Source organism: Cupressus sempervirens, chromosome 6, assembly GCF_028749045.1.
Source record: "Cupressus sempervirens isolate cs-2001-9-10 chromosome 6, ASM2874904v1, whole genome shotgun sequence".
Classification (NCBI taxonomy): Eukaryota; Viridiplantae; Streptophyta; class Pinopsida; order Cupressales; family Cupressaceae; genus Cupressus; species Cupressus sempervirens.
In genome coordinates, this window is record NC_143123.1 from 440,710,737 (window position 1) to 440,734,761 (window position 24,025).

The 24,025-nt window shown below is 35.8% G+C and overlaps 1 protein-coding gene and 1 pseudogene across 3 annotated transcripts in view; one reads left to right on the top strand and one right to left on the bottom strand.

Moving 5' to 3' along the window:
* LOC149552956 (FAD/NAD(P)-binding oxidoreductase family protein) overlaps positions 1 to 24,025 on the top strand; it is a 257,647-nt gene that overhangs the window by 101,710 nt on the left and 131,912 nt on the right. The gene's annotated exons all lie outside the window — the stretch shown is intronic.
* On the bottom strand, positions 19,995 to 21,994 carry LOC149552957 (cytochrome c-type biogenesis protein CcmE homolog, mitochondrial pseudogene; annotated as a pseudogene).

Consider the following 24,025-nt stretch of genomic DNA (forward strand, 5'->3'; position numbering starts at 1 on the left):
ACAAATATTAGAGCAAGAAACTTTCTGTTAAAGGAAGTTGGATTTTTTGCATATAGATGTGTGTGGTCCTACAAATACAAGAACATATTATGATGAGAGATACTTCATGGTTTTGTTGATGATTATTCTAGAATGATGTGGGTTGGTTTTCTAAGAGAAAAGTTTGAAGTATTTGATAAGTTCAAGATTTATGAAGCTAAGGTAGAGAATGAGTGGGGATTGAAGTTAAATGCTTAAGGTCAGATAGAGGAGGAGAATTTACGTCTGATAATTTTAATGCATACTGTGAGGAGAATGGTATTTTGAAACAGTCTTTAGCCCCTAAGACACCACAACAAAATGGTGTAGCAAAGAGAAGGAATAGGATAATCCTTGAAACAACAAGAACCATGATGCTTGAAGGAAAGTTGCCATATGTTCATTGGAGAGGAGTAAATACTCTAGTATATACCTTGAATAGAGTTTATATATGACATGAAACTGGTAAAACCTCTTACAAGCTTTGGTTTGGTCATGTGCCAATAGTTAAGTACTTTAGAACTTTTGGAGGCAAATGCTGCATTAGAAGAGATGATGAGATAGAAAAGTTTGGTCCTAGAAGTGACGAAGGGATATTTCTTGGATAATCTAATAAGAGCAAAGCTTATAGATGTTATAATCTAAGATTGAAGAAGACTGTTGAGAGTGCAAACGTAAAGATTGATGAAATATTTCAGGTAAAAGAAAGAACATTTGATTAAAGCAATTCAAGCTAGCACTAGTCAAAGTCAGAATCAGAATCAAAATACAAAGCAAGAGCAATTCTTTGAGATTGACAATGAGATCCATGTTCAGATTGAAGAAACGAGGGAAGAACAAAGAGCACCAATGTATGTATCTTTAAATCATTCAGGTGATCAGATTATTGGAAATGCAAGTAGTGGTGTGATGAATAAAGTTGAACCTAAAAGTATAAAAGAAGCATGCAAAGATGAATCATGGGTTAATGCAATGAAAGAAGAGTTAGAACAAATTGAAAAAAATAAAACATGGGAATTGGTTTCTAAGCTTAAAAACAAAAATGTTATAGGAACTAAATGGGTATGTAGAAATAAGATGAATAAGCAAGGTGAAGTTGTGAGAAATAAGGAAAGGTTGATATGTTTGTAAACGTTATTCCCAATAGGAAGGCATTGATTTCAAGGAAGCTTCTCTTATGACTAGGATTGAAGCAATAAGATTGTTTTTGGTATATGCAGCTAACCAATCTCTTTAAGTGTATGAGATGGATGTCAAATTTGCTTTCTTGAATGGAGAATAGGAAGAGGAAGTATACTTTGAGCAACCTATGGATCTCCTTTGACAGATTAGGAAGATATGATATGCAAATTGAAGAAAGCACTATATGGATTTAAGTAAGCTCCAAGAGCTTGGTATACGAGGTTGGATAGGTATTTATTACATTTAGGTTTCAAGAAAGGTGGTGCAGACAATAACTTATACTTGAGAATTAATCTTGAAGGTCTTTTGATTATTGAGGTATTTGTTGATGACATTATTTTTGGTGGTAATGGTGAAATGAGTAATAATTTTTCTGATGAAATGAAAGGTGAATTTGAGATGTCTATGATAGATGACATGAAATATTTTGTTGGTTTGCAAATAACTCAGAATGAAGATGGTATATATATATCCACAACAAAGTATCCTAAGGATTTGCTAGTAAAATTTAGAATAAAAATTTGTAAACAAGTTGGAACTCCTATGTTGACTAGATGTAAGTTGACTTTTATTGATGGTTCACCTAGTACTTTCTGACAAGGTACAAATCTATGATTAGCTGATTTTCAATATCAGCTCACACCATACGAGATATATCAAATGTTGTTGGAATAGTTGCTAGATATCAAGCAAAACCTAAGGAATCTCATTGAGCAATTGGGAAGAGAATTTTTAGATACTTGAAAGGAACAATCGAATATGCTCTATGGCATCTAATGATTTTACCTTGTATGCTTATTTTGATGCATATTGGGCAAGCAACATTGATGACACGAAAAACATAAGTGGAGGTGCATTCTTCCTAGGTGGGAATTTGGTTTCATGGCTAAGTAAGAAAGAAGATTCTATATCTTAGTCTACTGTGGAAGCAAAGTAAGTTGCTGTTGCAAATAATTGCAACTAGTTAATTTGGATGAAATAGATGTTGAAGGACATTAGTATATCATTTAATGAGCCCATGATTATGCATTGTGATAATACAAGAACTATAAACATATCAAAGAATCCTGTTTTACATTAAAAAAGTAAGTGCATATCTATAAAATATCATTTTTTAAGAGAGAAAGTGGTAGAGAAGGAAGTAAGAATGAAAGATGTAAGCACAAAGGAACAAATTGAAAACATTTTCACTAAGCCTTTGCCTAAAGACACCTTTGAGTGTCTCAGAGGTATGCATGGGCGGATGGCCTCGCCTTGTGAGGATTAATTGATGTAGGAATGCATCATTCCAGAATAAATCAGAGCACATTCATATGCTTGGATGTGATGCTTGGTACTGCTCCTAAAGGGGGAGTGGTGGCATTGAGAAGAGCTAAGTCTGATAGCTTTTTTGATTGGGTTTTGGTTACCAGTGTTTGTTGGCTCTTGGTTTTCCCTTTTTGGTTGCAGATTTGCTTGATCCAAGCAATTGTTGTCATCAAAGGTATTTCATATCTTTCTTAAGAAAAGAGATCAGTTAGAAGAGATTGTTATTTCAGGGGCTGTGATGATTGGTTCAGATTTTTGACATTAATATGAAACCCTTTTGCATTGATGTCGAACAAGGAGAAATTCATGTGAAAAACCTTCATTTGGGAAGGTATGTAAATGGGAGGTTGGGAAGTTGTATGTGTTGAGGATATTTGGAATGTTGTACTTAGAAGACTTTTTGGATTGATGGGTTTTCACCATATGTTGCCATCAATGCCAAAGGGGAGATTGTTGAGAGGGGAGACATGTTGTATTGATGATAGGTTTTGCCATTGATGTCAACATAGTTCTGTGGTTGCAGACAGACTCTTACTCTATATGTTGTAGGCTATGAATCAGTATAGTATGAATAGTGATTGGCAATCTTGAGTATGGGAGCATGATATCGTATTGTAGGATGAGTGTAGACATTATGTCTATGGTTGCGGTATCTTATGTGTTGGTTTGGATGAGTTACAAATGATTTAGTGAAGATTGGTTATAGACCACTGGATTGAGAATCATGCCAGAGGCAATTGTAGTATTTTGGATGTAACTTGATCGCAAACTGGAGTTAATGTTTGCGAGCATATAAGATGTTCAAAGACTCTATTGTGCATATATGTTTGAATATGTTGATCATTTGGTTACTGGTGGAATGGTTGCTGACTTGTAACTTGCAATATGTTATACTAGTAACCGATTAAGTGGTGTAACATGTTGATCTTTATTGGAAAGAGTTAATTATGAATTCTAGTGCGTAGATTATGTTATATAATTGGTTAATAATTGTTTAAGAAGGCATGTATGCCTAGTGTGGTCCTATGTATTTATTTGTGCATTGGGGAAGTCCTAACAGGTTGATCTAATTGCTTGTTTGCAATTGGTACATAGAAAACTTATTTCCTTCATTTGTAATGTATGTATGGGATGACTGTATGCAAGCCTTGATGCTGGTATATCAGACTAGAGCTGAAATATTGTTAGATGCTTTAAGAAGAGGTATGAGTGGAATCTATCATTCCTAGTGGATTTCACAGGAATAGTAAAGGCAAGTGTGTTGTTGCTTAGTTAGTTAAAGCTTATTGGATTTGTTATCGAGAAGGTGGTTTGACCTTTCATCCTTTGGGCAGCATGCTTGGGTTGCGAGCTTTTTGCTCTCATCAACTCCTAATTGAGTTGTGATCCTTTTAAAAGGGGTTCAAATCCTTTAATGGGGAATGGTCCTTTTATAGGGGCAATTGTACTAAATGCATTGTAATTGACTCCTAATAGGGTCACATCCTTTAACACGGAATTTATATATTAATACAATATCTAGTGGTATCATCCTCATTGGGGTTTTTGCCTTTGATCAAGGGTTTACCTCAAACAAAAACCATTGTGTTAGTGTTGGCGTTCTTGTTATTGTGCATTGTTATCTTGTTAGTTGGTGATAAGTTTTATAAGTTTGTATTTCATTGTGATTACCCACAACTCATTCATCCCTTCCCTCTTAGTTGTGAGTTGTAGACTTTACTTATCAAAAAATACCTTGGTTTTTGGTTTATGCAATAATGATGGCACATATGATACTAGTTGTCATGAGGTGAGCTATGTTGATACAACTTCATATCATAGTGCAGATCGCGAGTCAAAGAGTTTGCATGGCGGTCGTGGATTTCAAAGACATCATTTGGTTGGGCAAGTGAAGGTGAATAACAGTTAGATTGCCACAACCATTGAGCATTTTGGTGCTGCTCGTCAGATGTTGGCTACCTATGGTTCGGCTACTCCTCTTATGGATGAGCATTATGATGGTGTCCTTTCTCTTGCAGAGTTTCATACACTTCGAGAAGCCATTAGAATAATGAAGCAAAGCTATTTGCAACTAATGGTTGACAAACACTCTTTTATGATATGATAAGTTGGGAAAGGAAGATGAGGTAGATGAGCTCACTTATGAGCTAGGGGTAGCTATGGATTCTTTGGAGAGCACTTGGTTGGCCCATTAGGAGTCACATTTACGGTTAGAGGAGGTTACCATGGAGTTGAGCCAAGTGCAATCTTCATCAATTGTAGTTGTAGTACAGTTTTTTGCAATGGTAGTTAGTGATGCTTTGATATCCATGAACCATGGTTGTGAGTAGGTTGAGGATGTGGCCACACTTATTGTAGCTTCATGTGCATATGATATAGATGGGATGAGTGTATTTATAGAGAGCAGCAAAGAACCACATGTTGCATCAGGTTCTCATGGTAACATCCAGTGCAGGTGTTGTTGGTTATGAGTTAGATGACAAAGGTTTTATTCATAGTTATAAAAGTTAGCACTTGACTGGGGTGGGAACTTTTTATTGTGTCTGCATAGGAGTACTCATCACCACTTCTCAGATCCACATACAAAAGATTTTATGATGCATCAATGTGGATTGAATCTAAGGTTATACCATCTTTTGTTGGATGGGTATTTCCCATTTTCTATAGATCGGATCAATGGTTGCAGGTTGGATTACTTGTAGAGTTAGCACATCCATGAGAGCCTAGTAGAGGATGAAAATGGTGGTTGTGTTACATAGACCTACAGATGTTCGTGTCACCACAATACAAATGTATATGAGTTTAGTGTGCTTCGAGACCTAAGTGATGATAGGGTTAGCACTATAGTTCAGGTGGGTCTCATTGATTGGCTTCACCACCTTGGACATGGTGAAGTTGAGTTCAGTGTTGAGCAACAAACGTTTGAGAGTGTTTTTCTTGGCAGTTTTTTGATTAGAGTTTGGAATCCTTTTAGTGTATCAAGATTTCAGACATAATTCACTAAGGAGTTAGGAAGAGCTTACACAATGAGGAGTGCTTATACCTTTCGATCCCTTGTGCATGACCCCCTTTTGATGCAAAAGTCACTTGCATGTGTTGGATAGTTCGTTAACACATGCTATGGAGTTTTGGGGAGCAAACTTATTTTAAAAGTGCATTTAATGTGTCTAAGTTTTGGAGGGAAATAATTGTTTATTATTTTCAAATTACAAAATCAAATGCTAAGTGAAGCTTTAAGTTAGGTGAGGTGTTAGCTTGAAGCCTTTACTCAAATAGATCAATGGAAATATAAATATTATTAAAGAAGAGAAATGAATTCATTTTGTAGCGTTGGTTTTTGATGAGGGTTTTCAAATTATTCTGATGGAATTTTGAATTCTTTCCAAATAATACACTTTGAATTGGTGAAACTATCCAAAGAGATTGTGCTTGTGGACGGTATAATTCAGTACCATCATTGTGTTTAAATTTGGGTACAAATTGGATAAGAACTTCAGCATTTGGTTGTAGAGAATAATTTGCAAGGTCGGAGGCATTTCTTAATTGCAGATCGTGTGATGTATAATGACATGCATTTAGAATTGGAGGCCAGCAATTCACCAAGAAGGGGCTGCGTTTGAATGCATAAGCAGATGCAACCTTAAAAAGGAAGATGACATTCATATCTTCAAGGCTGTGATAGTATTGAGAGCAAAAACAATCATTTTGGGAGGCATTGTTGTTGGTTTTGAGAAGCATTTGTTACTATTGGGGTATGTTTTTTATAGGAGTGCCTCTTCCCTATTTCAATACAATCTTCAGCATCAACTTTGGGGATGTTTCAGTGGTTGTGATTACAATTGGGAGTAGTTACGGTGCTTGCAAATCAGTCACAAGTTTCCTTACTTTACTCTATAAATTAAAATTCAAGTGCATAGTATTCGCCATTGTATATTATTTGATTAGATGTGAAGGAATAAGAATGCACAACAGATGTTTGAAGTAATGTCAATATCTTAACTGCTCAGAATCAGCCCATTAGATTGCATGCCAAGTGTTAGTGAAAATGTCCATTGGCTGTAGATGGACATTGTACATGTAGAAATCATATGTATGCACTCAAAAAGACAGTAAGGGTTGTATTTGCATTTTAGTTCTTTGTTTAGATATCTTAGAAATTAGTTGCAAACATTGAAACTTCATTTGAGACCATTCCAAACAAGAATAAACAAAATGAAAATAAGAGCCAGCAAGATAGAGGTTGCATGCAAAGTGTTTGACAAAATATCAAACATCTGAAAAGTAAAACAATTCAGTGTTTGATAAAGTTAAAACCACATGGGTTTCTTACAAAGGCCTTCTCATTTGTAAAGAGTTAGGTTGCAGTTTCATTAGAGGGGAGATAAGCTAGAAGTAGAGTAGGAGAGGACACTTGATGAAATTGTTGTCATAATGTTATCATAGTAATTGATGATTTATTTTTGGTCTTCATGGTGGATTACTTAATGTTGGTCTGAAGTATTGCATAGTTTCTTCAATTCCTCATTTAGGATTTCATTTTGTGTTACGTAGAAGCAAAATTAGATGAATGGAAGATATTTTTGAATGGTGATTAATGACGAAGCTATTGTCCATACATTTTGTTACTTGCTGATTTTAAGTAACAGTGCAAGGCTAGATCTGGGCTTAAGTTGCAAGCGTTTAACTTGTATTGGAGATGTTCATTTGGGTTGCACCTTCATAGGGTATTTGGATGAACATTGACAATGTGAAAATCATTTCTTCATCATTAGAAGCTAGCAGCCTCCTATGCCTAGTTGCTATAGTGGAGCAAGGATTGGTTTGTGGCTCACCTCATCATCAACATTGTCTTGCATTCTTAGCATTAGACTAGGTTCTCTAAATCCTTTCCCTAAAAAATGCTTGATTTGAAGAAGTTGATATCTGTTGAATGAATAGTGTGAATCCCTCTATGATAACCAACATATCACATCATAAAATTGAGTGAAATCCACAATAGAAAAGGAACATTATTTAGCATATGAGCGTTCTGATTCAAGAGGTTGGAGAATTGGTGTTTTGTCTTGGAATACTAAGCATTTGATTTTGTATGTTGTTGTGGAACAAAATTCATCTCAACACTACCAACTACAGGCACTAACTTGCAACCAATATCAATAAGACACCAATTTATGTGCCCATGAGAAAATTGCATTACCTTTGAAATACATATGCTTTAGAGGATAAAAATCAATGAGAAAATTCATTACAGAAAAGTGTTAAATACAAGACATGCACAAATGAAACAAATTGAGTGGTGGAGATGAAGGTGTGCCTACAGTTGTGACCTTTTCTCACCATTGCTCCCATTACAAGCAGGGACACCCTCTTTTTGCTTGGTAGTGAAGTAGTTGTCTAAGGTAGCCTTAATTTGGTGGCAGTTTTAGAGATTTCAAGTGAATAGGCTTAAGTTGATCATCTTGATGCTGGTTATGATCATTTGAGAGTCAAGCCAATAGAGGAGTGGAGTGGTTTGCAAGGCTTCAACACAATCAAATTCTAAGAAGTCTATGATTTAATATGAAATTGGCAAAACTTATTTGGAGTCTAAAAATCATTGACAAAGAATGGAAATATAGTTGAAATGGTCAGACTTAAGGAATTGAGAACTTGTTGAAATGATGACCCTTCAAATTGGTATGTAGGTTGAGTACAATCTCTTCAATGCTCTTGCATTTACTCCCTGTCATTTAAAATTTGTTGTGAACAAGATGGAATGAATTCAATGGTGCTCTCATTTTCCTTCCTCCGTACGTTTGAATGTATTTTTCAGTAGAGGGAGGTGGTTTGTAATTTTCCATTTGTGGTGTGATAATGTGGCTGACTTCTCCTTGCGAGTGTCAGAGGAAGTGATTACCATTTGAGGTAAGGTGTTTACTGATAGAGTGAAGAACATATTTATCTGAAGATGAAGAATTCTTACACAAAGTGATGATTGTGCTCAAGAGGATTATCTCTCTACAGAAGGAAGATACACAACCAATGTAGTGATAACTACTCCATTCCTAGGTTGGAGCTTGGAGTTGGGCACATTTGTGGTCACTCATTGGCTGGTTACAAAGTGTATCTGTGAGGAATGGGGGGTGGGTACGGAAGACATCTTGACTAGGGCCCAGATTGGTGTGGGTTGGTGTGATGGGATGAAGACTGGCTTTAAATTAGATGCATTTACGCACCTATGCATCTGTTCTTGATTTGAAATGCATATGGGAATAGAGAGGTGTACCAAGGTAGTGGGTTTGGATTTAAATACAATCACAAGTTACCTGCGGATTAGACATTTGTGCTTAAAGAGGGAGGTGGCCTTGATTTAGAGGAACTCAAAGAGGCGACAAGTTCGACCATGTAGTAGTCAAAAAGTTAGGAGGATAGAATTAGATCCCTCTTCTCTGGCAACATAATTGAGGAGACATCAGTGTGTTCTTGGTTTTTTCTTTTTTCAACCTTGATTTTGAAGAGCTAGTAATTGTTGAATACTTTGCCCCGAATTTCGAATTTGTAAAGATCTATGTGTATGATATGGTGCTATGGATGTCCTTTTTTGGTTTGGTTGTTAGGAAGGTTTTGGGATTGGAATTCAGTTGTTGTTTTGTGGTGGGGTTGTTTGCATGTAAGGAGTCTATGGGTAGTTTGGGATGGACAAGTTATATTCTATGTTACCCTAGGTCTCCAAGACGGGGGACGAGGAAATAGGTTTCTAGGATAGATGCTTTTTTCTCAGAGCAAGGGACAACAATGGGGACGACTATATAAATAATAGGAACAATTGAAAATATATAGATTGAAAATATTCATAGGAAAACATGGATGAAGCATGCTTATATACATTATAGAACCCTAACATTTGTCTTAAATAATCTAAATTGAGAGTTAAGTGAAAACAATTATCAAAATGCAAATATTAATTTTTGGGACAACCAAGGGACAAGTTTTCAACAAATGTTTGACAGAACAATTTGCTTTTTTTTTTTTTGAAAACAACGATTCTTGACTAACTTTAATACACAATTTGGTGACAAAAAAATTGATGACTTGAAGTTTCATGTATCCAAATTGTAATTCCCCTCTAGAGAATCCGATAGGGCAACTAAATATACTAAGATAATGACATTTTTTTGCGCTGATCACAACTATCATTCAAATGTGTATGCTTTTGAAATGCAATCGGGTGAGAGAATGGAGGTGGGTGAGAGAGATGTAAGAGTTTTAGAGGTAGGACATAGGGAAGAAGGTGATGAAGATGTGTATGCGGATGAGTTTTTTGTACAGGTGCTTGTCATTATTGCTTATGATACTGAAATTTCTTTTGACGGCAAGACTTGGCCTTTTTTGGTGATCGGTTGGGGTCGTCCTTGGACATCCTGGTTGTATATGTTGCAGTTCTCGACTTTGTCTTGCCTTTGGGGTTTGGAGCGGAATGTTGCATTACAACCCTCTTTCTTTATGCTTTAATGTGTTGAAGGCTCTTGGCCTTCTGTTCTTTTGCGTCTGCCTGTCATTGTTATTGCTTTACACCTTTGGGCCTTCCATTTGCCAAGATTCCTTGTGGTTCTTGCACGGAGTTTCCTTTTTGCAAGGTTTTTGTTTGGAAAACTAGCCTTTGTCTTCCCTCTTTTTTAAGCAATGTTGGAAGTGGTTTTTTAGGTCTTCCTTTTTTCGCTTCCATTCTTTTCTTGTGGGGTGTTGTCTGCATAGGCTTAGATGTCCAATGGTTTCGTCCTCGTAGTTGTTTGATTGTTCTTTGTAAGTGGTGGTTGGATGAGGAGGTTGTTGTTCCTACATCCTTCGTGGATGCTCATTGATGTTTTCTGTTGCCTCTCCATAGAGATCAAAGTTTTTTGCTTGGCTCTTAGAGGCCTTTCTCATGTCGTAGTCCTTTGTTGGGCCAGACGTTCGTTCACCCTTGGTTTCTCACTTTGGAGGGCTTTCTTGGTGGAGGTGATTGGTGGTTTGTTGTATCCTAGAAAGTTGTCATTGTGGGGCAGTAGTTTTCTTTGGCCCCCTACTTCGAATTTGGAAGATGGCTATTGATCGCTGTGGGTTGCAGTGTCTCTTTTCCTAGTGTAAGATGCTTTCATGCTCTCTAGGTTGGAGCTTCCTTTTTGGAGCCTTTTGGGTTGTGGATTTTTCTATTTTCGGTAGGTATCGTTCGTGGTGGATGGGGGTTGTGTGGCTAGTTTTTTTTTGGGGCTCTCCTATGTGGGCTTGATCTTGTGGTTGGGTTTCTCGGTGGTGAGTTCTTGTTTCTAGAGTTGAGTCTAGTGGGGGTGGTTGATTTTTTTTCGAGAGATTACTTTGATGATCTTGACCTGCTCTCCATCTTTTTTTCTAGTGTCAAGTTCTCTTTTCCTTGACTCCCTTTGGTTTTTTAGTTATCTCCTTCCTGGAGGTTTTTTTGGTGTGTTGGTGTGGAACTTTTTGGTGGAGTTTTCTTGTATTCAGAGCTGTCAGAGTTTGGGGGTGTTGGTTTCTTTTAGCAAGGTGCTTTGATAATCTAAACTCCCTCTTTTTCCCCTCTAATTTTTGTGTTTTCTTTGCTTTGATTCTATCTTCTCCTTCTCTGGTTCCATTTTGGAGTGGTTTTTGGGACTTTCCATCTCAGAGCTGATTGGTCTCTTTTCTAGTTGGTGGGTGGTGATCCTTTACAACCTATTTTGCAATTTCCGTATAGCAAGAGAGTGCAACGGTGGCTGTATGGTAGAGGGAAGAGATCTTCCTGCATTTTGGATGTATGGTGTGGTTGTGAGGTCAAGGGATTCAAGGTAGAGTGAACAAGCAACAAGGATATATCTGTACGATGAGGGAATGCCTAGCAGTGTACAATTGGGATTGTGAATGCCATACAAAATGAGAGATAGGGCAGTGTATGTGTGACATGTTGTAGGTTGTACAATGTGTATGAATCGTCCATGCAGAGGAAAAGTGGTACAGAGGAGAAAGGTGAGGGTGTTCAATGCTTTTTGGCCATGCTGTACAGTGGTTTGTAGCGATCGTATGGTAACTGTATGGAGGGTGTTGCGATATAGGTATGTGGGGTAGCAGGTACGATGGTGTAGAGGGTAGTGAAAGGTTATGATCAATAATAGATATATTGTGTAATGCCAAACCAGCTATATGAGTATTAAACACTAGATATAAGTGGTATGCCACAAGCATTGAATAATCAATACACCGAAACAAGTTATCTCTAAAATAAAGATTCTAGTTGCAAACAATGATGGCGCTTCAGATGTGCTAGACTCAAAGCAAAGTAATACAAAAAACATAAAAGGGTGAGGTTTTAATCCCACTGAAATCATGATTGCCAAGTAGGGAAGATCTTTCACTTTCGAAATAGCGAAGCAGAACTCTTGATGGAATTCATAATACAAATAAAATAAATCAATTCACATACCATAAAAAAACCAACCCAATGAACATATGTACCCTGTCAAGGGAGAAACAAAGTGCTGAAACAAGACACGATAAACATCTACAAAATAATTAAAAAGAAATGGGCCCGAGATGTACGAAATCAATCGGTCCCATAAACAATGTTTTTAATATCTTATTTATTTTATAACAAGAACATTACATCTGTAGGTGGGATTGGTTGGCTATATGATCTTGAAGAGAGGGTGCTTTAAAGTGTATATGGCTGTCTGCTCTTCTATAAGTGGTTGGTGCCTTCCTCTTAATTTTTTCTGCTGCCTTGTTGTTTGGAGGCTAGTGGGAAGTGCTTGTTTACTGGTTTGTCTAAGGAGGTTAGTTGGGATGATCTTTTGAGTGGGGGCTTTGATGAGTTCTCTTCCTTCCTTCTCACTCTCTTGCATTGGATGCTTCTTTTGTCTTGCATTGTAGTTGGTGATGGCTCCTTTCTTATTGTGTTTGTGGAGTCAGTCTTTACGATTAGATCTTTGAGTGGTTTCTTTTGTGGGAAGGTGGCCTCATGATGGTGGAAGTGTGGGTTTTGGAAGATGGAGATTTTTTGAAGATATGTGGCTTTGATGACTTCCCTCGTTCTGTTCTCCTTTTACACTTGTCCTCTTGTTTGTTTGAGGGGTATTCTTAGGGTGATGATGTTTGTTTTCGGGTGGCTTCTGCAGTCCTGATTATGGTTTGGGTTGTTTTGGGGTTCTGACTTTCTTCAGTTAGGGGACATTGATGATGTCAAACTTTTTTATTTTCTCCCCACCCTTTGGATCCTTCGTCCTTGGGTGTTTTCATAGGTTTTGCTAACTTCTACTAAGGTGGAGTTATCTTCTACTGAGGGGGAGATCGATGTTAGTGTCAAGACCGGTGGAAGCTATTTGGAAGCTGAAGATTTGAATGCTTTCCTATTTAGAATCAGCTATTAGTTCCTTTTGGATCTCTTTTTTCTTGTGATAAGGTTCATGATATAAGGTTTGGTGTCTTGGGTAGTCGTTCCTTTGGTTGATGTCTGATTGTTGGCTATGGGCTGCTGTTTTCTAAATGCTTACTTATTTGCAATGTTTTTTCTTTGTGGGGTTCGAGATCTCCCTCAAAATTTGATTGTAATGGGTTTCGGGCCCCCATCAAAACCCATTTTTTCTTTAATAAAAAATTAACATTACGATGCACAATTACATGATACAAGAATCTTAATTAAGACACACAACTATGATTTTAGTTATAATTGCATAGAACATTAACTTGTTAATCTTTTGCCCATAAATAAAGATAAACAACAATAAACGAAATTAAGTACAGTAAGACACAAAAGCACACACTAATTTATCCTGGGAAAGCCCTCAAACTTGAGGGGAACACCCAACCACACAAAAAGGATATCTTTGAGTATAATTTTTCTAACTGTATTACCACACTCATCACACGAAGCATTTTGATAGATTATATATCTTGAATTGAGAGACTCTTCATAGCATAATTGAAAGTCTCTTCATATTCCAATGCAAGTCTCTTCATATTTCCAAATACATATCTCTTTGCTTGTTGCATTTTTTTTCATATTTCCAAACACATGTATATGAAAGAGCACTATGCAAGTAATCAGGATATCTTCTACACCTACAAACATGAACACTCCCTCTAGGCAAAGGAGATATTAGTTGTCGATTTTATTACATCTTGACAAACACAATGGCTACACCCATGTGTGTCAACAACAAAGCTTTATCACAGATTTTCTAAATGTGATATAGTCATCTCAGCATGATATTTACCATGGCTACTCCTAGAGGTGAAGAACAAAATCTAAGTCATTTGGTCTCATATGTGACTCCCATCATGCCTGTTCACAAAGGGTGGATGTAGCAAACCTACTCGCAAAGGATGGAAGAGGGATTTCACCTTAGACTTCTCCTAGAGAAGAATGCATCTCCACCATGCGTACTCGCAGAGGGTGGATCCACCATACTTACTCGCAGAGGGTGGATCCACCATACTTACTCGCTGAGGGTGGATCCAACATACTTACTCGCAGAGGTTGGAAAAAAGGGATTCCACCTCGAACTTCTCTGGCATATAAATCATTAACAAGGAATTTCATTTCAAACTTTTCTCATAGAGAAGAATGTTAATTTCTAGGATCTCTACAAATGTAATAATATTGCCATTATAATTGATATGTTTCAAATGTTGATCCCAAACTCTTATAAATATAAGAGTAGGAGACATCTCTCTTCACTTTATGATTAATCATTATTAGTTAATATATATCACAATATAACATATATATATATATATATATATATATATATATATATATATATATATATATATATATATATATATATATATATATATATATATATATATATATATTTATAATATTATATATATGTGTATCAATATAGCATCTTAAGATTAAATCAATCCGATTGTAGCTATAATCTTAACAAAGAACTCATTAACAAGGGATTTCACCTCAAACTTGTCTTGCAAAGAACTCATTAACAACACAAACAAGAATAGCTGAGACACTCTCTCAACAGGGACTCCCTCTTAGCAGGAGCAACATTCTCACTGCTTTGATTATCACAATGAGAGAGCTTGATTCCAATTTTAACCAAGCATGAAGTTTTAGCAATCACACTGCCACATGAGCTTGGAAAGAAGCATTCTCCTGCGGTCACACGAGCTCCCTTTTAATCTGATTTCTGCAGCTGAATAGTCTCCCTTTGAATGCTTTTTTATTCCTCTAATGATAATCTGAACAGATTCTTCTTCTTTAATCAAGTTAACCAGTTCAGTCCCATGGCTACAAACAACATTTCCCATGTCCATAACTTCGCATGTAATATCTTATCATCTTGTTGCTTCTCAATCCATCCTAGAAACATATTAGAGAGATTAGTAATAAGATAAAGTAGACTAATGCTAGAAGCATATATGCTTCACTACTCTTAATTTTATTGCATGAATGTAAGTCCATGTTGGAACTATGTAGAACGACTATCAACTTACAATGCTTTAATTCTATTCTAATGTTCTCTTAAGAGATTACTTAGGTTTTGGACACATTCTATTGATTCAAACTATAGCAGGTTCCTTCAACCGTATTGTTTTTATTGAATATGATATGTAAAGGTATATATGTTGTCATTAGTACTGATGACTATTAGGTTGCACTTCAACTTGATTAATTGTCACATGTGAATGTTGTTGGCCAACTCTTCTATTGTAGCTAAGTTATAACAAGGATTTCAAAAAGATTAAATTAATAGATTGGGCTCAAAAGGTAATTATGATTATGGTTCCCTTAGAATATCTATTGATTTTGAGCTTTGAAACCTTGATAATCTCTGATCAGTTACTTTTAGATATTGATGTTTGAAGTAAATTGTATGTCTTTTTCCTTAGTTCCTTGACTTTGTCATCCCTTACCTTGATTTTTAGATATTATTGTTTTCTTAACCATATTCTTAAATGACTTGATATTCCTTCCAAGGCTGATTCAATTGGTGTCTAATCCTCTCTCAATATTTGTTAGTTTTTGCCAATCCTCTGCAAATGCTGAAGTCTACCGCATATGTCTATTCCTTAAATTAGTGTTTGGATATTAATTTCTCTCTCCCAATGTTGCTTTCTATTTGTCAATAGTTTAGTAGGAACCCCCGATATCCTCCATGCACTTTGAACAATGACTAGGATTATATTCTTTTTATCATTTTGTTCTTTCCTCCACACTGATTGGAATTGTAGTTACTCTATTGCTTATAACTTTATCATTTGTCGTCTATGAATCAAAGGGATGATCATTCCAATACACAATGCCTTGGCCTTTGGGGTGTTACATCAACTTAGTTGTTAGTTATTCTTTCATTAAACATACTTATTATGTAATATCCCCTTTTTTGGACATTAGAGATATTGAAGACTTATTTTATATAATGTTAAAATTGACTATGACACGAAGACTCAAATTATTAAAAGGTCAATTTAATGTTATAAAGAGGGCAAAAGGTCAAGGAGGAACAAGACGAAATACCTTAAGGAAGTTGAAGAGCCACAAGGGAATAAGACAAAAGCCAGAGGGGAGCTGAAGAGTCTTGGTTTGTGTATTAAAAGGGGAAAGAGGCTCATTGCTGGATATGCTTAATTTATTATTCATTTCAGTTTTTCTCTCTTGTGAGAGTCTTCAGAATGCTCCAGCTTTCAGCTAGTTGGAGGATGTAGCCCCTCATGTTGGTAGACAATGGACGCAAACCCATTGTTCGGGGAGACATTAGTTCAGGTGTTTCACGTGCACTTATAGGTTTTCATTCTAGTATTCCAATCTGATTGTTAAATCTATATTAAGGATTGGATTCGTAGTACAGGTAATTGTATTGCTGTTGTATAATGCAATAACATATTATAAGGAGTTGTAAGAGTTTGCTGGTTTTATCTTACTGGTTTGTAACACATGGTTATATGCTCGACATATTGGATTTTATTGTGAAATAATGGGTTATATTCTCGTGGAGAATTCTTTGGGTTTTATTATAGCATTGTATTCCGTTTTGCCTATATCTGAGTTTGAAATAAATCTCTATTGAGACTTCTACTAGTTTTCATTTGTGTTGGAAACTATTTGCAATGTTTTTATTTTTGAGTATATTGTTGAACGGAAACTTAGTAAATACCTGTTTAGGGATACTACATATTATTAGGTTATTACTTTCCCTATTGCTTCACATTGTCAACTATATACTGCACATTATTGATATTCTTTTTATCGCCTCCATAGGTCTGTTGATTATTGTGAAAGTAAGACTGCTTATGATTTTTGATGCCATGGCTATATATTATATCCACTAAGTTCCTTGTGGTGAGTTTTTTTTTTATTGTTCCCTAATTACTTTGTTTCTGTATGTAGCTATTGCTGACTTTTATCCTTTGCTGAGTTGGTGATCTTTATTTATGCTTTGTGTTTCGTTTCCTTTTTGAGGCTCATTCTCTTCTTTTCTCTTATATCAACGATGATGTCCCTTCGATATTGGATAGTGATGCCTGCTTGATGTGAATAAAAACTGATAAAGGAATTATCTGTAAAACACTTAATGTAAAAGAATTTGTTGTCCTTATGTGTGCTTGTTGTATTGAATTCCATTGACATATTTTAACAGAGGGACAGACGCCTCCAAGCATGAAAATGAATTATTAGTTCGACATCCTCTAATATTATTATTTGTATTGACTCAATAATGAGTGATACTATCCGTCAAATATATGTTGATGTATGTGCTCGTAGATTGTTGTAGTCGCTGCTTGGTTGAGAGATTGCTGAATAAGGTTTATATATGGCTGTTGTTATCAAACAGTTCTATATCACATTCTTTCCTCCTATAATCCTCCTCCCTTTCGTTTCCTCTAGCGTAAGTTCTGTTATATCTTATGCTTGGGCGAGGGAGTCATGAATAATCACCTCCTTTCGCTATAAATTAGAATCCTATCTTTGGTTGTTGGTGACTAAATAGTTTTTGCAGCTTCAAAATGATGCACAATAGTTTATGCTAGCGTTTTTGGCCTCTTTGTAATGTATTTGGTATTTGTTTATTTATTTATTTTCTTAATTGTGTATGGATTATTATTTATTGATCAAATTGTTTGTTATTTCTAACTAGTATTTAATATTTTTATATTTGCTCTTATTTATTTATTCTCTAAAATGTCTTTGAATATTAAAACATCATCTTATTATCATAATAATGATATATTCTTGTTATAACAATATAAGATTTATAATCAACAAGAGTTCTTTGCGAGCTGGAGTCCCTGCCTTTTGGGGTCATAATGGGGTTGTGGATATAGAAATTGTTTTAAATTTTTTTTTTTTTGCTTTTTGGACAAGCTAAATTAGTTAGTTTAAAATTCCTAATTTTCAATCATTACATAGAGCCGAGAACTTTTTGAATAAATTGAATTAATTAGTTTAAAATATCCAATTATAATATTATGCAATTAAATTTCTTATATAGAAAATTTGATTAAAAAAGTGGTACTGAATAAAATTTATTTTAAAATTTTATTGTACAATATTGTATAGGTTTTCTTCATAAATATATATATATACTTTTATTTATGTTCAAAAAATTATATATTACAAATTAGGTCAACTTGTTTATGATGTTGGAAGCGAGAGTAATTTCTAAATGCATTTTCAAGATGGACTTCATTTAATAATTTGAGCACTGACTATTTTTAAAGCAATTTTAAATTTCAGATTTCCTTCTATGTTTCTTAAAAAACTAATTTCCAACTGCTGCTAATCATAACCTGTAGTGTAAGCTCTACATTAATTGGGAGAAAAATCCAGATGAACTCTAAAGAATCGGGATAATATTTAGCCATGGAAAGCGAAAAAGCAAAGGATTTAGAAGCGGATATTTTGCAACTTGAGGGGATATGTTTACCAAAACACTTTGCAAGCACCAACTGCCACAAGCGGAAAACATTAAAGAGTCGTGCAAACATTATTATTACAACACGTAGAGAATTTTGTAAATCAAATTTAGCATTAAATGGCGGATCTGCGCCACTTCTCAATTACTACGATCTTCAATTCCTAGATGAGGTGAAGAAGGGGTATCAAACAACGTTAAAATGAGAAGCTGGCAATAAATATGCAGCGGCGTTTAGAAACATTACTGCCGGGCAGGGATTAGGTAGAGAAGGCAACCGATGGATAACTAGGATTGTTCTGGAAATGGTCATTTTTTCGGTCCGACCTGGTTTATTTTGTTACATGCAATTTTCAACTTGGCGGCCGACTGGGGAGCGACTGAAAATTGTGGATGATAGCTGCTCGTACAAAGCTGAAAAGATGCTATATCATAAGCGATACGGAAACATTTATTTCATCCTTATTGCTTCTTTTTTTTACCCTTTTTTCATTTCAAAAAATATTGTAATTTCCCTAGGAAAATGGCTACAGGCCAATGACAATTAAGAAATTAGATCACTGTAAATGATTTTAAAAATATATAGACTCAAACTTTTGGATAGCTTTAGGATATGATTCTTGGAAAAACAAAACAAATAGATAGGGGGGTAAAACAAAAACATTAGTTCCTTGCCTTATATATAAGGTAGGGACTAATAATATGTTTATTTATATTTGCATTACTGTTTTAATTTTATTTATATCTAATAATGGATTACAACATTAGCAAGTTCATCAATTAATATTATATCATTCTTATATTAATAATACACTTAATTTAATAATAAATTAAATATTAGGTTATTATTGTTTATCCTTTTGTTAATTAATATATTTTCATTACTATTTATTATTAAATCTTATTCCAAAATGGGCACATTACAATGAATTGAATATATAAAATTCATGATCAATATAAAATACTTATCTCTTCATAGTTATAATCTTCCTCAAGAAGCATGCATACGAATATGGATCAATACACAACTATCTCTTATATTGTAGTCAAAGAATAACACCCTTCAAGCAATACCTGAATCCCTTGAGCAACAAAGTCTTCGATTGAGTCACTTGAACCTCTTTGATTTTATGCATAGTAACATGGGGGCGCGACCCCACTTTTCGCCCCATGCACTGGGGACTTTGAGACTTTGTTCCCCCATCTCGAGTGGCGCCATTAGATTTTACCACCTCCACCACCTCCACTGAGGATGGGGGGACATCCCAATGTTAACTATTTGCTGATTTGACTATTTATGTTCAATGTTTGATGTTCTAGTTCAATGCAATGTTCAAAAATTTACTCTTTTATATCTTTATATCTTATATTGCAATACATCTTTTCATAACTAGTATTTTAAGTGCCACATGTATAGTATATATAACCCCCCTGGTCCCCCTCCGCCATCCCCCTGCAGTCCCCAAATTAAGGCCCCTCTGTCCCCTCATACCAGAAACTTGTCCTCTCATTCCCCCTTCCCCCCTTCCCTCAAGGCAGTGTAACTATGATTTTATGCCAATTTGCAAAGAGCTAAGAAAATTTATTGAATTGAAAAGGGCATTACGATTGCAGTTGCTCTTGAGAAGACAAACGAGTGGCTTTGATGGCAACATGGTTTTTTTGTAATGACAACTTCGATATCTTTGGGAATGTATTTCTTGTCATGCTTTGCAAGGACTTCAATGACAAAAACGTGAACTCTCAATGCCCTAGCTTTCTTTGTAACATTTTGTGCAGAGGAAGAGAAAGCAACATTGATAGACCATGGGTGTATGAAGCCCTCAACGACTACAAAATGGCCTTCTTTGAGGAGATCAGGCAGGGTGCTCTTGTGGTGCAACAACATGTCTATGATCAAATTGGTTACTAAAAACTCCATCTTTGTGGAGGATGCAGGTTGCATCACACTATCATCCACCACCAGCTTTCCCAACTAATGCTTGTTCTTCGTTGCGTCTCTGCTGAACTTTTTCATGGCGTTCATTGAGGGCATAGAACATCAACTGGTCCTGAAAGCTACCCAATATGGCGATGATGAAACCCGCCATGACACTCATAGAAAGTGGACATGTCCATGGCCTTCTCTTCTAATTGCTCCTCGTTTTGGCACCAATGTACACCTTTAGGACCCCTCTGCCTCTTCCGACAAACAATGCTGGCATTCCTCATATGCAATATTCTCTTATGATTTACTTCCTAATTATGTTGTCTCCTTCTCATGTTGTAGTTGCAACTTCACTTCTCTTGATTTTCTCTACTAACATTTGAGAACACGAGGTGAAATAAATGTGTTGGCAGGGCTCATGGATATGTGGAGATGTCTGCAAGAAAAAAGACGATAGATGATATTCATGTTGACACAAAAGTTTGCACCCTTGCTTAAGGTATCTTTCAAGCGACGTTGTGTAACATGGAAACAACCTACAACTGTGGGACTTGCACTCTGAGGCTGAATCTACGGAGAAGGCCAGCTCCCTTACTATCAGGATGCACCTACACTACCACTTTGAGAGAAAAGGGAGAAGGAGAACATAAAAGAAATTGCAGAAATGAAAGGGGGGTGAGGCACCAGATAGAAATAACAATTACAATTCTGCCTATAACTGCACTAAACATGAATAAATCACCAAATACATAGATCTTGACCCAATCTACTCTTTCAAAATCTACATGAAGTTAAAACTAATGAATATTGCAAGGAAACAAGTTCACAAGACAACATTAAACAACAAGATACACACGACATACAAACTTGAAAGAACAAAAAATAAATAATAATACAAGGCATGAAATGCACAATATATCAGATTGGCAAGATGAGGTAAAAATTAAATTTTCTATTCATGAAAGGCAAAAGTTGCAGAGAATAATGCTGTTGCAAAAAACAAATAGAGAAGAATCCAGAAAAAGTATTTACAACTTGCTTTAATAGATCAGGCATAACTCATATCTAAACTATGGAGTTCAAACCCCAACCAAAATGGAGTTGAGTTGCAGAGAGCAATAAATTAATATCAGAGTAAAATATGATCTTGAAATCAACTTACTGTAGTGAAGTGACAGGAAGGGCAAAACAAATGCAGCCAGTCATAAGAAATCAAATCCCATGAGATTTAATCATTACAATCAATCAGGAGGCATGGAGATGCAAAAGTGTCATGCAAACAAGGCCAAGGAATGTCATTCAACAATAAAGAATAGTCCTTGTAACATGTCATGGCCGCAACAAATGAATTCGCACCACTGTCAAAAAATGCGGGATGGGATAACACGCAATATTAACCCACCGTGAAAATGCAGAGTTTAGCCGCGTGGAATAAATCTGATTTGCCTAAAAAAGGTGTGAACCGTCGATGTAGATCTTCATTTTGAAATAGACAACCCAGATGCTGCAAAAATCTCCTCAACAAGTGATTAAAATCCAACTGTAAATCCAAGATCTCCATATAACTACGGATGATTGAGATGGACTCAAAAATACCCACAAGATGCTTCCAGATCCAACAACCATCGTATCTTCGCAAGAGCAAAGGGCAGTAACGCGAAAATATGAGAACCATCCTATTAAAAACAACCCAACACAAGAAGAATTCGCCACGTGGAATAAATCGATTAGTCAACACATTTCCAAATGCACAGTTGAAGAGGAAGTATGCGGTTTCATGGAAGCAAGAAAAGTCACTCCCCAAAATAGCGAAAATGGTTAACACGAAATGTTAACCCTTGCAGATGAGCGCGTTAACCCGCAACTCGAAAAAAGAGGAAACTGATCTCACTCAATCAAAGAACAAATTGAACTAGCTCGGTCAATGAAGGAACCGAGCCAACTCGGTTCATGAAGAGATCGAGTTAACACAAAATGGTAACCCGAACCAAATCGAATGTTAGCCCACAACAAAGAAAACAACTCATTGAAGATATCTCTGATCAGTTATTGATGATGTGCTGAATGGGGGTAGAAATGGCCAACAATTCATTTTGGGGATTGTTCGCCAACTCCCTCTTCAGAAGGCATGAATGATAATCATATCCCTCATTCCAAGAAAGAAACAAAATAAATGAAAAATGATAGTAGCGAAGAAGAGTCTTAGTTTGAAGTGGCAACATCTCCCCATGAAGTAAGGAAATTGCTCTTTTCCAAAAGACATACACATAGTCGAAAAGTTTTGCTAAAGTGAAAAGAATGAAATAGGCATCACCGCATAGAGATATTTCTTCCACTATAAGCTCGGTTCAACTCCAAATCATGTCATCTCCTCTACTCCCTTATTTGCTGTTATCTAACTTGGCTCTAATACCATGTTAATGTTTTTCCTAGAAATATAGATAAACAACTATAAACAAAATAAAGTACACTAAGGCACATAAACACACCGTAATTTATCCTAGGAAAACCTTCCAACTTGAGGGGAAAAGCCCAACCACACCAAAAATATAACTCTTTTATTAGATAATAGAGGTCTAAGTGAAATCCTTCTAGCTGAATTACCACACTCATCACACAAAGCAATTATATATATTTTGAATTGAGAGACTCTTCATATCATGACTAGAAGTCTTCATTTTCAAATGTGAGTCCCTTTATGTTTCTGAATGAATGTCTCTTCGCATGTTGTATATCTTTACATATTTCCAAACACATGTATTTGAAAGAGCACCATGCAAGTAATTAGGATATCTCCAGCAGCTACCAACATCAACATAACTCATCAATGATGCATCATCAAATGCAGATGTGATTACTAACCTAAGCAGAATGCAAGGTCCTCTTAGGATTCTCTCCATTTTTCCTTGCAGGTCACCTTTCATACATCGTGTTATCTTGTTGTGAATCCTTGTGAATTCCTTTGTATTGGATGTTCCATGTAGTTGCCTTTCTTGTATTTGTTTGTGTGGTGTCAGGTCTCGTGTTGTCCGTAGCTCAGGCGAGTGGGCCTCAGGGTCTCATGTGGTTGATGGAAGATGTTTTACCCATCGAGTGTTTTTTCAGAGTTTTGTTCGAAAGCCCTTGGATGATCATGCAACTTAATTATGCTTCTCATCCAAATTCTTATTCATTCAGCCAAAGGAATTCTATGATGCATTGTATTTTATTATGTAACTTCCTGCTGGTGTATTGATGTTGTAATCTGCTTGAAGAGACAAATGAAATATATATATATATGCAAATTTATTTTAGTAATTACTCGTATTTGTTCATGTAAACACATATGGGTTATTATTGTATTGTAGTATCAGAAGTGGATGATTAATGTTTTGACTTGGGATATATTTATTGTAGGTCTATATGTTATCTTGGTTGCATGTCTTGAGGAATTAACTCATACTGCTAACTTGTTCATGGATTCTTAGTTGCGTACTTGACTTAGTCCTGGTTATTTGCTTTCTAGTAGTGACATTTGGAACCTAAGAGGACCTTGCATTCTAGTTTGGTTAGGAATCACATCTGCATTTGATAATGTATCATTGATGAGTTAATGTTCTATGCAATTGTAATTGAAACATTATCTGTGTATCTTAGTTAAGATTCTTGTATCATGTAATTGCACATTGTAATCTTAGTTGTAATCAATGTTAAAAATAAAATATTA